We start from the raw sequence: 14,487 nt of genomic DNA on the forward strand, positions 1-14,487 counted from the left end.
ATTATCAATTATTTAAAGAGTGGGAGATGTTTGAATTTCATTTAGATTCATATGTTACACAATGAACACTTTAAAACATATTTGTACCTTTTACAATGTACAAATAACAACAATGAATCAGTGTGTGTTTTGTGTTTTATAATTTTTTGTCATCCATTTATTTGCTCTATCATCAGATATTACTACAGTGATACCTACAACACCGACTACTAGTAAGTTATAAAATCCATTTTTGATTTAACATGTTAAAATTGATTCAGTTATGTTCAGTTTTCCAAGCAGTTTGTAGCCCACCCTGCATCTTTTCATGAAAAATACAACTTCATTCAATTAAAATAAAACGTACATTTAAAAGTGTATCAGATGACTTAGTCACTGGCACCTTGACCAATTTTTTTCGATTTCACCCCCATACATTATGCAAAAGCCACAGAATACCACAGAGACTTAAACAAAATATTTTGACAGCTCTGGTGAATGGATACATTTTCATGAGTAATAGTGTGAATGTGGCATTTCTCTTAGATTGTTATTAGGATATTATAGTGATAGAAAATATCTAATTATGCTCCTTTTCTTTCCTGCACATGACTAAATACAGTATGATATTGATCATCACAGTTTTCTTCTTGTATTACAATGTATTAGGTGATTAACACACGTTTTTATTGTTTATGTGTAACATATAATTGTAATTTAACATTCAAGCATTCTCTGACTGTTTTGTCATTTTATGTTGATTGTTGCTAAGCACTAAAATGACATATTTTTTCTTTTAACAAATAAGTAAAGTTGAACTTAAGTATTAATATGATATGCTACAGATAATGTACATTCAAGTCATCATTTTAAATCATCTTAACTAAAACTCGCACATACATGTGGATACAATAAAGGACACAATGAAGCACATGCTTTTGGAGTGCTTTTGCCTTGAATGCAATGTTAAAATTTATTCCTCTCGCTTGTCATTTTCAAAGTACATATTTTTTAGATTCTTCGGTAAAGTACAATAATAAGTGTCAGTTTTAAAACTATGCACAAGTTATTATTATTTATTTAAAGAGTGGGATATGTTTGAATTTCATTTAGATTCATATGTTACACAATGAACACTTTAAAACATATTTGTACCTTTTACAATGTACAAATAACAACAATGAATCAGTGTGTGTTTTGTGTTTTATAATTTTTTGTCATCCATTTGTTTGATATATCATCAGATATTACTACAGTGATACCTACAGCACCGACTACTAGTAAGTTGTAAAATCCACTTTTGATTTAACATGTTAAAATTGATTCAGTTATGTTCAGTTTTCCAAGCAGTTTGTAGCCCACCCTGCATCTTTTCATGAAAAATACAACTTCATTCAATTAAAATAAAATGTACATTTAAAAGTGTATCAGATGACTTAGTCACTGGCACCTTGTCCAATTTTTTTCGATTTCACCCCCATACATTATGCAAAAGCCACAGAATACCACAGAGACTTAAACACAATATTTTGACAGCTCTGGTGAATGGATACATTTTCATGAGTAACAGTGTGAATGTGGCATTTCTCTTAGATTGTTATTAGGATATTATAATGATAGAAAATATCTAGTCATGCTCCTTTTCTTTCCTGCGCATGACTCAATACAGTATGATATTGATCATCACAGTTTTCTTCATTAATTTCAATGTATTATGTGATTAACACAAGTTTTAATCATTTATGCGCAACATATAATTGTAATTTAACATTCAAGTACTCTCTGACTGTTTTGTCATTTTATGGTGATTGTTGATAAGCACTAAAATGAATTTTTTTTCTTTTAACAAAAAAATTAAATAGAACTTATGTATTAATATGATATGTTACAGATAATTTACATTCAAGTAATCATTTTAAATAATATTAAATAAAACTCACACATACATGTGGATACAATAAAGGACACAATGAAGCACATGCTTTTGGAGTGCTTTTGCCTTGAATGCAATGTTAAAATTAATTCCTCTCGCTTGTCATTTTCAAAGTACTTATTTTTTAGATTCTTTGGTAAAGTACAATAATAAGTGTCAGTTTTAAAACTATGCACAAGTTATTATTATTTATTTAAAGAGTGGGAGATGTTTGAATTTCATTTAGATTCATATGTTACACAATAAACACTTTAAAACTTATTTGTTCCTTTTACAATGTACAAATAACAACAATGAATCAGTGTGTGTTTTGTGTTTTATAATTTTTTGTCATCCATTTATTTGCTCTATCATCAGATATTACTACAGTGATACCTACAACACCGACTACTAGTAAGTTATAAAATCCACTTTTGATTTAACATGTTAAAAATGATTCACTTACATTCACTTTTCCAAACAGTTTGTAGCCCACCCTGCATCTTTTCATAAAAAATACAACTTTATTCAATTGAAATAAAATGTACCTTTAAAAGTCTATCACTGACACCTCAGCCATTTTTTTTTCTATTTCACCCCAATACATTATGCAAAACCCACAGAATACCATGGAGTCTTAAACACAATATTTTGACAGCTCTGCTGAATGGATATATTTTCACAAGTAACAATGTGAATGTGGCATTTCTCTTAATAAGTGTCAGTTTAAAACTATGCACAAGTTATTATCAATTATTTAAAGAGTGGGAGATGTTTGAATTTCATTTAGATTCATATGTTACACAATGAACACTTTAAAACATATTTGTACCTTTTACAATGTACAAATAACAACAATGAATCAGTGTGTGTTTTGTGTTTTATAATTTTTTGTCATCCATTTATTTGCTCTATCATCAGATATTACTACAGTGATACCTACAACACCGACTACTAGTAAGTTATAAAATCCACTTTTGATTTAACATGTTAAAAATGATTCACTTACATTCACTTTTCCAAACAGTTTGTAGCCCACCCTGCATCTTTTCATAAAAAATACAACTTTATTCAATTGAAATAAAATGTACCTTTAAAAGTCTATCACTGACACCTCAGCCATTTTTTTCTATTTCACCCCAATACATTATGCAAAAGCCACAGAATACCACAGAGACTTAAACACAATATTTTGACAGCTCTGGTGAATGGATACATTTTCATGAGTAATAGTGTGAATGTGGCATTTCTCTTAGATTGTTATTAGGATATTATAGTGATAGAAAATATCTAATTATGCTCCTTTTCTTTCCTGCACATGACTAAATACAGTATGATATTGATCATCACAGTTTTCTTCTTGTATTACAATGTATTAGGTGATTAACACACGTTTCTATTGTTTATGTGTAACATATAATTGTACTTTAACATTCCAGCATTCTCTGACTGTTTTGTCATTTTATGTTGATTGTTGCTAAGCACTAAAATGACATATTTTTTCTTTTAACAAAAAAGTAAAGTTGAACTTAAGTATTAATATGATATGCTACAGATAATGTACATTCAAGTCATCATTTTAAATCATCTTAACTAAAACTCGCACATACATGTGGATACAATAAAGGACACAATGAAGCACATGCTTTTGGAGTGCTTTTGCCTTGAATGCAATGTTAAAATTTATTCCTCTCGCTTGTCATTTTCAAAGTACATATTTTTTAGATTCTTCGGTAAAGTACAATAATAAGTGTCAGTTTTAAAACTATGCAAAAGTTATTATCAATTATTTAAAGAGTGGGAGATGTTTGAATTTCATTTAGATTCATATGTTACACAATAAACACTTTAAAACATATTTGTACATTTTACAATGTACAAATAACAACAATGAATCAGTGTGTGTTTTGTGTTTTATCATTTTTTGTCATCCATTTGTTTGATATATCATCAGATATTACTACAGTGATACCTACAGCACCGACTACTAGTAAGATATAAAATCCACTTTTGATTTAACATGTTAAAATTGATTCAATTATGTTCAGTTTTCCAAACAGTTTGTAGCCCACCCTGCATATTTTCATGAAAAAATACAACTTCATTCAATTAAAATAAAATGTACCTTTAAAAGTGTATCAGATGACTTAGTCACTGGCACCTTGACCAATTTTTTTTTTCCATTTCACCCCCATACATTATGCAAAAGCCACAGAACACCACAGAGACTTAAACACAATATTTTGACAGCTCTGATGAATGGATATATTTTCATGAGTAACAGTGTGAATGTGGCATTTCTCTTAGATTGTTATGAGGATATTATAATGATAGAAAATATCTAGTTATGCTCCTTTTCTTTCCTGCGCATGACTCAATACAGTATGATATTGATCATCACAGTTTTCTTCATTAATTTCAATGTATTATGTGATTAACACAAGTTTTAATCATTTATGCGCAACATATAATTGTAATTTAACATTCAAGTACTCTCTGACTGTTTTGTCATTTTATGGTGATTGTTGATAAGCACTAAAATGAATTTTTTTTCTTTTAACAAAAAAATTAAATAGAACTTATGTATTAATATGATATGTTACAGATAATTTACATTCAAGTAATCATTTTAAATAATATTAACTAAAACTCACACATACATGTGGATACAATAAAGGACACAATGAAGCACATGCTTTTGGAGTTCTTTTGCCTTGAATGCAATGTTAAAATTAATTCCTCTCGCTTGTCATTTTCAAAGTACTTATTTTTTAGATTATTTGGTAAAATACAATTATAAGTGTCAGTTTTAAAACTATGCACAAGTTATTATCAATTATTTAAAGAGTGGGAGATGTTTGAATTTCATTTAGATTCATATGTTACACAATGAACACTTTAAAACTTATTTGTACCTTTTACAATGTACAAATAACAACAATGAATTATTGTGTGTTTTGTGTTTTATAATTTTGTCATCCATTTATTTGCTCTATCATCAGATTTTACTACAGTGATACCTACAACACCGACTACTAGTAAGTTATAAAATCCACTTTTGATTTAACAGGTTAAAATTGATTCATTTACGTTCAGTTTTCCAAACAGTTAGTAGCCCACCCCGCATCTTTTCATGAAAAATACAACTTCATTCAATAGAAATAAAATGTACCTTTAATAGTGTATCAAATGACTTTGTCACTGTCACCTCTACAATTCTTTTTCTACTTCACCCCCATACATTATGTAAAACCCACAGAATACCAAAGAGACTTAAACACAATATTTTGGCAGCTCTGGTGAATGGATATATTTTCATGAGTAACAGTGTGAATGTGGCATTTCTCTTAGATTATTATGAGGATATTATAATGATAGAAAATACCTAGTTATGCTCCTTTGCTTTCCTGTGCATGACTGAATATAGTATAATATTGATCATCACAGCTTTCTTCTTTAATTACAATGTCTTAGGCGATTAACACAAGTTCTACTACAGTGAAACCTATAACATGGACTCCTAATGTGTTCTAAAACCTGCTTTTGAGTTAACATATTAAACATATTTTTTTTTGTTCAAGTTTCCAAATGGTTTCAATCCCACTCTACATCTTTTCATATAAATAATAAAGGATCTCATAATGAATGCATTGACAATGATATTACACTTACATTTTATAAAGCATCATCAGTTATTACTACAGTGACAACTACCACACCAACTCCTAGGAAATTAAACAGTTTAGATCCTTTCCCACAATGTTTCTTATTTTATAGAAACCCATAGTATTTAAGTAAATGTTACATTTAGCAATGTATCAGATGACTTCCCCCAAGAAGAACTAGTCTTGATTAAAACATGCTGTGATTAGTCACTAATAATTTCTACCAATTCCTACCTATAAGTAATTCCTATGTATCTGTAGATGTAATAATTGCTAGAATGAATCAATAGATGTGTTGTGTTTTATTTGTAATGTAGTTATTGCTAGAATTTGAATCAATGAGTTTTGTAATTTGTTGTTATTTTGTTGATACATCATCAGTTACTACAGTGAAATCTACAACACCAACTCCTAGTAAGTTCTAAATCCTGCTTTTGAGTTAACATGTTAAAAATTATTTTTCACTTATGTTCAAGGTTCCAAATGGTTTCAATCCCACTCCACACCTTTTCATACAAATAATAAAGGATCTCATAATGAATGCATTGACAAAGAGATTCTTTTCAAAAGTTTTACATTTTATAAAATATACATTAAAGATGAATATCATTATTAAAACTTCACACCAGTTAATGTACAAACCGAATTCCCAAAATTTTGGGACACTAAACAAATTGTGAATAAAAACTGAATGCAATGATGTGGAGATGGCAAATGTCAATATTTTATTCGTAATAGAATATAGATGAAAGATCAAAAGTTTAATGTGAGTAAATGTAACATTTTAAAGTAAAAATATGTTAATTTAAAATTTCAGTGTCAACAAATCCCCAAAAAGTTGGGACAAGTAGCAATAAGTGGCTGTAAATAGGAAATTGAGCATATTACATACAGCTGGAAGACCAATTAACACTAATTAGGTCAATTGACAACATGATTGGGTATAAAAAGAACTTCTCTCTCGCAGAGTGTCAGTGTCTCTCTGAAGCCAAGATGGTAAGAGGATCACCAATTCCACCATTGTTGCGCAGAAAGATAGAGCAGCAATACCAGAATAGTGTTACCCAGCGAAAAATAGCAAAGACTTTTAAGTTATTATCATCAACCGTGCATAACATCATCAAAAGATTCAGAGAATCTGGAATAATTGCTGTGCGTAAGGGTCAAGGCCGTAAAACTCTACTGGATGCTCGTGATCTCCGGGCACTTAAACGTCACTGCACCTCAAGCAGGAATGCCACTGTCAAGGACATAACAGAATGGGCTCAGGAACACTTCCAGAAAGCATTGTCAGTGAACACAATCCACCGTGCCATCCGCCGTTGCCAGCTGAAATTCTACAGTGCAAAGAGGAAACCATTTCTAAGCAAGCTCCACAAGCTCAGACGTTTGCACTGGGCCATGGGTCTTTTAAAATGGAGTGTGGCAAAATGGAAGACTGTTCTGTGGTCAGATGAGTCACGATTTGAAATTCTTTATGGAACACTGGGACGCCATGTCATCCGGACCAGAGAGGACAAGGATAACCCAGGTTGTTATCAACGCTCCGTTCAGAAGCCTGCATCACTGATGGTATAGGGTTTCATGAGTGCTTGTGGCATGGGCAGCTTGCATGTCTGGAAAGGCACCATTAATGCAGAGAACTATGTTCAGGTTCTAGAATGACATATGCTCCCATCTAGACGTCATCTCTTTCAGGGAAGACCCTGCATTTTTCAACAAAATAATGCCAGACCACATTCTGCAGCAATCACACCATCATGGCTACGTAGGAGAAGGATCTGGGTACTGAAATGGCAGCCTGCAGTCCAGAACTTTCACCTATAGAGAACATTTGGCACATCATAAAGAGGAAGGTGCGACAAAGAAGGCCCAAGACGATTGAACAGTTAGAGGCCTGTATTAGACATGAATGGGAGAGCATTCCTATTTCTAAACTTGAGAAATTGGTCTGTCCCCAGACATCTGTTGAGTGTTGTAAGAAGAAGGGGGGATGCCACACAGTGGTAAAAAATGGCCTTGTCCCAACTTTTTTGGGATTTGTTGATGCCATGAAATTTTGAAACAACATTTTTCCCTTAAAATGATACATTCTCTCAGTTTCAACTTTTGATCTGTGATTTGTGTTCTATTCTGAATATAATATTAGATGTTAGCAGCTCCACATGTTAGCTGTCTCAACTTTTTGGGAATCCGGTTTGTAAAATGGCACAAAAAATTGAGAGAATGCTTAAAATTTGAATTATAATTATTGTTATTTTTTACGTTACCCAAAAATAAAACATTGTACATTTAATGATTGCTAGGAGATTCATCAATGAGTGCTTTTTTTGTTGTAATTTACTGTTATCCATTTGTTGGATACATCAGTTATTACTACAGTGACAACTACAACCCAGACTCCTAATAATTTTTCTAAAACCTGATTTTGACTTTAAACATGTTAAAAATTGTTATTACTCATAAGGTTAAATTTTATAAACAGTTTAAATCCTGTCCCACAATGTTTCTTATTGTATAGAAACCCAAAATATTTAATTAAATGTTACCTTTAGCAATGTATCATATGACTTCCCCCAAGAAGAACTAATCTTGATTAAAACATGCTGTGATTAGTCACTAATAATTCCTACCAATTCCTACATATAAGTAATTCCTACGTATCTGTAGAAGTAATAATTGCTAGAATGAATCAATTGATGTGTTGTGTTTTATTTGTAATGTAGTTATTGCTAGAGTTTGAATCAATGAGTTTTGTAATTTGTTGTTATTTTTGTTGATACATCAGTTACTACAGTGAAATCTACAACACCGACTCCTAGTAAGTTCTAAAACCTGCTTTTGAGTTAACAAGTTAAAAATTATTTTTCACTTATGTTCAAGGTTCCAAATGGTTTCAATCCCACTCCACACCTTTTCATATAAATAATAAAGGATCTCATAATGAATGCATTGACAAAGAGATTCTTTTAAAAAGTTTTACATTTTATAAAGTATCATTATACATTAAATATGAGTATCATTATTAATACTTCACACCAGTTAATGTAAAATGGCACAATAAATTGGGAGAATGCTTAAAATTTAAATTATAATTATTATTATTTATTTACGTTACACAAAAAACTTTGTGCATTTAATGATTGCTAGAAGATTCATCAATGGGTGCTTTTTTTGTTGTAATTTGCTGTTATCCATTTGTCGGATACATCATCAGTTATTACTACAGCGACAACTACAACACTGACTCCTAGTAAATTATAAAACTTGCTATTGTATTAAGATGTAGAAAATTAATATTAACATATAATGTTCTGTTTTCCAAAGTTTGAAGTCCCTTTAAAGTAAAATTCAAGTCCAAGGTTTAAATTAAATTGCACATGTAGAGACATTTCAGGAGATCACCCCCTATAACAACTAATCATGAATAATCCATGCAATGAATTTTTCACTGAAAAATCTTATCTCTTATCTCCAAAATGCATTCTGCAAAACTATCAACAGATATCAGAGACTTGAAGGATATATATTGACAGCTTGTGTTAATGAAGTAATTTTCTTTAGAAACAAACTTAAATATAGCATTTATCTTAGAATGAATGCTATATCTTTTCATTTCATGGTAAAAGGTAAGGTTAAGAACTTCACTATTGAGGCTTCTGGAGGTGGTGTGGGCTTAATTCAGTATTTTGAAATCTGTGGTCAGTAAATACATTTTCTTAGAAAACAAAGTGATTGTGGGATTTCTCTTTGAATGTTAATTTCTATCATTATATCTAATTATGCATGATTGACTATAGCATCATTATAATGATCATCATTGTTTTCTTTATAAGTTACAAACTATTAGGTGTGAAAAAGTATGTTTCTCAGCATTTTAAATTATTTAAAGCAAAATACACATATACTCTTGGATACAATATTATCCCCAAGAACAGAAAAAACTGGTGTACATGTTTTGCAGTACTTATTCTTTAAAAAACTCAATGCAAATGCAGTGACAAAAAAATACTTACAATTTTGTTATTTATTGTAAAATTAAAGAAATAGTATTATTGTTAGTACTATGCACCAGTTACTATAAAATGAAAAATGAGTGGGAGTGGGAGAAACGTTGTATTTTGAATTAAAATGATACATTACAAACTTATTAGTACGTTATTGATGGTAATTTATTCTTCAACAGCCTACAGTTTATTTGTTAGGCTTAATATTGATTGATTTTTTTTTTCTTTTATCTCTTGTTTAATAAAATTTTTAACTAAATCAGCACAACCTACTGCTTCTGCAGGTAAGTTATTGAATTAACATGTTAATAATATATAAAGTAATAGCATAATAGTCAGATGTGTTAACAGTTTGAAGGTAGTATCGCAATCACACAGCACAAGGGACCTGGATGTTGTGGGTTCAAGCCCCACTCTGGGTGATTATCTGTGAGGAGTTTAGTGTGTTCTCCCATGTCCATGTGGGATTCCTCCAGGTGCTCCGGTTTCCACCCACAGTCCAAAAACACATGTTAGTAGGTGGATTGGCAACTCAAAAGTGTTCATAGGTGTGAGTGAATGTGTGTGTGTCACCCTGTGACCCAACACGGGCCTGAACTGGATAAACACTTACAGACAATGAATGAATAAATGAATGAATTTCTGGTCAAGACTGGCTAGAGCATCATGAATTGATCACTGAATGACCAATTTAGAAATAATTTTTTATTAATTTGCCTATATTAACATAACAATCTCTTTACACTCCATTATTGAATTCTTGAAATAGCTGTAACCTTGGACATTTGTAAGATTCACAACCTTTTGGAATGATCAACACCAATTCAGCTCTCTCTTCTTGTTATTTTAAATGCAGAATTTAAAAGAATTTTAAAGAGATGTATACCATATTGATCCTTAAGGTAACGGTAGGATTATTTGCATGATAGGATATCACTACATGTTCTTGTGTTTTAACAGGTGATACAATTTATATAATTCAAGTACGTGTTTTGTCTGGAGCTGGAAGAGACGTAGTACTGCAGGACCTGCAGAATGTGAGTGTATTCTGCTGACTGAAAGCTAGATTTTTTTTTTTTAATCTCCAGATTTTACTGCCAAGTTTTATCATATTGTGAAAATAAACTGAAATTCTAAAAAGTGCTATATATTAAGGTTTTATTAATATAGGTGAATTTCACCATCATAAATATAATTTTGAAAAAAAAATCAAGATTTTATCAGTTCTGTGTCCATGTAAAAAAAAAAAAAAAACACTTAAAAGAGGTTTAGCTGGGCACAGTCATATATCAAAGCCATAACACTTAATACAATATAATAAAATAAATAAAGTCCCTCAGAGGACAGTGAGTGTGCTTTTTTTTTTTTTTTGCTTGTCTTTAAATTATTTGTGTGTGTGTGTGTGTGTGTGTGTGTGTGTGTGTGTGTAATTTCAGTATACAGAGACATTGAAAAACACATATCTGGCTTCAGTGTGTACAGGCTGCACACTGAAAATTGTGCAAATCCAATAAAACAGGTCCAAGCACTGGAGACCTCCATCATCAAACCTCACTCTACCAACCTCATCCTGTTCTGCTGGTTCTGTCTTCATATTAGCATTGGCAATTCATTATTTTAGGTGCTTTATATTTACATTGTATAAGATGCACTGTATAATCTTTTTATTATATCTGTTATCACAAACAATGTTAATTAATATGTTATTAGGGTACAAAATTTGTCATTGTATGTCCAGTGTACATTACATTTGGAATAAACTGTACATTGTATGTTTAAACATTTGTAGAAACCCTTAAAGTTACTGTAAACAGTTTTGCACAGTTTGTATAATCCGTGTATAAAAGCATGGGTTGCTCTGAAGCAGTTGCACATGAGCCAAGGATGACCATGCCCAGTACTCTTGTTTACTCTTGTACTTTAACCAGGCAAGTAATTAAGAACAAGTTCTTATTTACAATGGCAGCCTAGCAAGTGGTGGCCTAGGAGGGTATAAAGCAGTGGACATACATTCTCCTATTTAATAATTTTGCGATGAGATAGTGTCAAGTTAGTGATTCAGAAACAAAATCATCTGATATCAGCCCCTGATATAAAACTTCAAAGCATTCCCAGAATAGAAGCTGTTACTGCAGCAAAGAGACTCGCTATTACTAACATAAATTTCAGAGGAACTATTGGATATTTGAATTTTTTGTGCATTTTTTACTTTTGCAATTGTTGGTGTTTGCTGATTTTCACTTCTTAAATCAATACCAAATTTTCATTTGACTAGCTCAACTGAAATACTAAACACTATATAGACTAGCAGGTTATCTGTGATCTGTAAATTTGTAAATTCAACTGCATTCATTTTAATGGTCATGTATCAAAAGCATTTACGGATGGTGTTGCTGTATGCATTGATATAACTGTACCCTGATGATGGTCAAATATGCATTTTGTTCTGATGTGTTTTTTTTATTCTCTTGTTTATTTATTCATTATTTTATTAATTTTCTGTTACTGCTTCTTCCAGATCAGGGTGCTGATGTGCACTGAGCCAAGGCAAGTACACCCTTGACAGGGTGTCAATTATCACAGGGCATGAAGAATGAGATGAGGATAATATGTATCTTAGTATAGACAAATAGGCAATTGATAGTTAATGATATAGGTTTATAGCCTTTGCATTACCAGTGTTAAATCTTTACTATGTGTACACTGAAAAGAATAAGTGCATTTTAATTTTTTTTTTTGAATAATTAAACACAGCTGAGCTATTTGTCTCTCCTGTGGCTGTGGCCAGTTCGTTCATCGTTTGGCTGTGGCCACTGTATTGTGTTAGAGATGGAACAGCAGGCTAAATCTTAGCACCTAGCTCCTCAGCCCCTTCCTTACCCCCTGGAATATCTTTTAATCTGCCCCCTGCTGGTCAATGTATGATAAATGTTAGCCTTTTTAGCTTTTAATAGCTAAAATTATACAAATGATGCCAAAAATAATTTTCAACAGTTTTTGGTGTATATAGCAGGCAGAAAATAAACAGATAATCTGAATCTTTGTCTCAAGAACACACAATACATTTCAGGGCTTCCGTAGATCAGCCTACTAATAATAATAGGCCAGTCATTAAAAACAATTGAGGCAAATTGTTTTGAGAACCTTAATTCAAGTAAATGAAAAAGTCTATCACTGTTAAAACTACACATTAATTCATACATGAATTTAATTCATAATTATGAGAGTTTTCATGGAAATACTTTGGTGTAGTGTGAAACAGCCACCATTTTATCTCGATTACACTCAGACTCTAGTGTCGGCCATTTTGTATACTTCATTGAATATATTAGTATATAAAACAATAGTAAAGCTGAAAGTTTTGAGTAATAATATATTATTGTTAGCATAATTGTATTGTTGATATGAGTTTCTTCAACTGCTAATATGCTACATAGTTACACAGTTCAGAATTAAACTGGTGCTGGTTTGGTACTTATACTTCACTTCAACTGAAAACGATTTCATCTGCTTCTATTACACTGTTACAACAACTGTTACTCATCATCATCATCATCATCATTTTCTTCTCCGCTTCTCCATTTCAGGGTCGCGGTGACAACTGTTACTTTTACCTTTAAATCTATTTTACCTAATGTCACACCTACATCCCAGGACTCCAATTCCCAGAATGCACCCGTCAGTCACATGACTACCCACAGGTCTCCCTCGCCTGAATTCTAATTACACACACCTGTTTGTTTCCCTATTTATACTCCTATCACTGAACTTTTCTCTGCCGAGTATTGCAGTGGTTTATCCCAGCTTACAACACATTCTCTTGTTATTAGTCTGACGATTTCTTGATGCCTACTTCCTGCCTGTTTTCCCGGATTACGTCTCCTGCCTTGTCCCTGTACTGGGGACAGAATACTGTCTGTATTCTTCGGTTTTTGAACTCTGCCTGATTTTCGACTACGGTGTTCGCTTATCCTCTGAGGTACTGTTTGCTCCCTGTTTTGAACCTTGCTTGCCTTGTGATTACTCTTTTGGATAACGTCATTAAAAAAGAGTTTACTGTGTTCTGCGATTGTCAGCTTTCTGTTCTGTCCTGACAGAATACTCGGCCACCATGCAGACAGCAGACACAGATGCCGTTAGAACGGCTATTACTAGTCAGGGCCATATGCTTGGTCAACACCAGCAAATGTTAGCTAGTGTGACCCAATCTGTCGACTCTCTCGCTCAACAACAACAGAGTCAACAGCTCCAACTGAAACAAGTGTTGGAGTGTGTGAACGCCCTTATAGCCTGTATTCCTGCTCCTAAAGCTAATCCCAGTCCTCCTACAGTGTCTGTTAGTTCGACTTCACGTTATCCTGTCAGTAAACCGGAGATTTTTGAGGGTGATCCGGCTAAATGTAGCAGATTTTTATTACAATGTTCCATATTTTTTGAGAATTCACCTCCCAGTAACGATCAGGCAAAAATCGCTTTTCTGGTCTCCCGTCTGTCTGGTAAAGCACTTGAGTGGGCCACCGCTATTTGGAACAATATTGTCAATAACACATACCCCGAATTTGTCACTACATTCCGTGAGGTATTTGACCATGCTACTGAGGGACGTTCTTGTGGTGAGATTCTTCTCACACGTAAGCAAGGAGCTCGAACAGCAGCCGCTTATGCGTTAGAGTTTCGGACAATTGCGGCTGGATGTGGTTGGAATGAACCTGCACTAATTAATGTTTTTCGGAATGGTCTCAATCCAGAGATACTTACAGAACTGGCTTGTCGAGATGACGGATTATCCTTGGATCAGTTAATCTCTTTATCCATCCGCCTAGACCAGCTCCTGCAGAAACGGCCCCGGACGCCGTGTCAAAGACAAAACGTTATACATCTTATGCAGCACAACATGTCCCTATATCTCAGCTCTGGGATGTGG

At 32.6% G+C, this 14,487-nt stretch overlaps 1 long non-coding RNA gene across 1 annotated transcript; it reads left to right on the forward strand.

The window, feature by feature from the left end:
- Nucleotides 1-3,836: 3,836 nt before the first annotated feature.
- Nucleotides 3,837-13,504, forward strand: LOC136679311 (uncharacterized). The gene is made up of 7 exons (XR_010796543.1): nt 3,837-3,881; nt 4,894-4,929; nt 5,938-5,970; nt 8,345-8,377; nt 9,827-9,847; nt 10,524-10,600; nt 11,000-13,504. It is a non-coding gene; the product is annotated as an uncharacterized lncRNA (long non-coding RNA).
- Nucleotides 13,505-14,487: the final 983 nt, after the last annotated feature.

Source organism: Hoplias malabaricus, chromosome Y, assembly GCF_029633855.1.
Source record: "Hoplias malabaricus isolate fHopMal1 chromosome Y, fHopMal1.hap1, whole genome shotgun sequence".
NCBI lineage: Eukaryota > Metazoa > Chordata > Actinopteri > Characiformes > Erythrinidae > Hoplias > Hoplias malabaricus.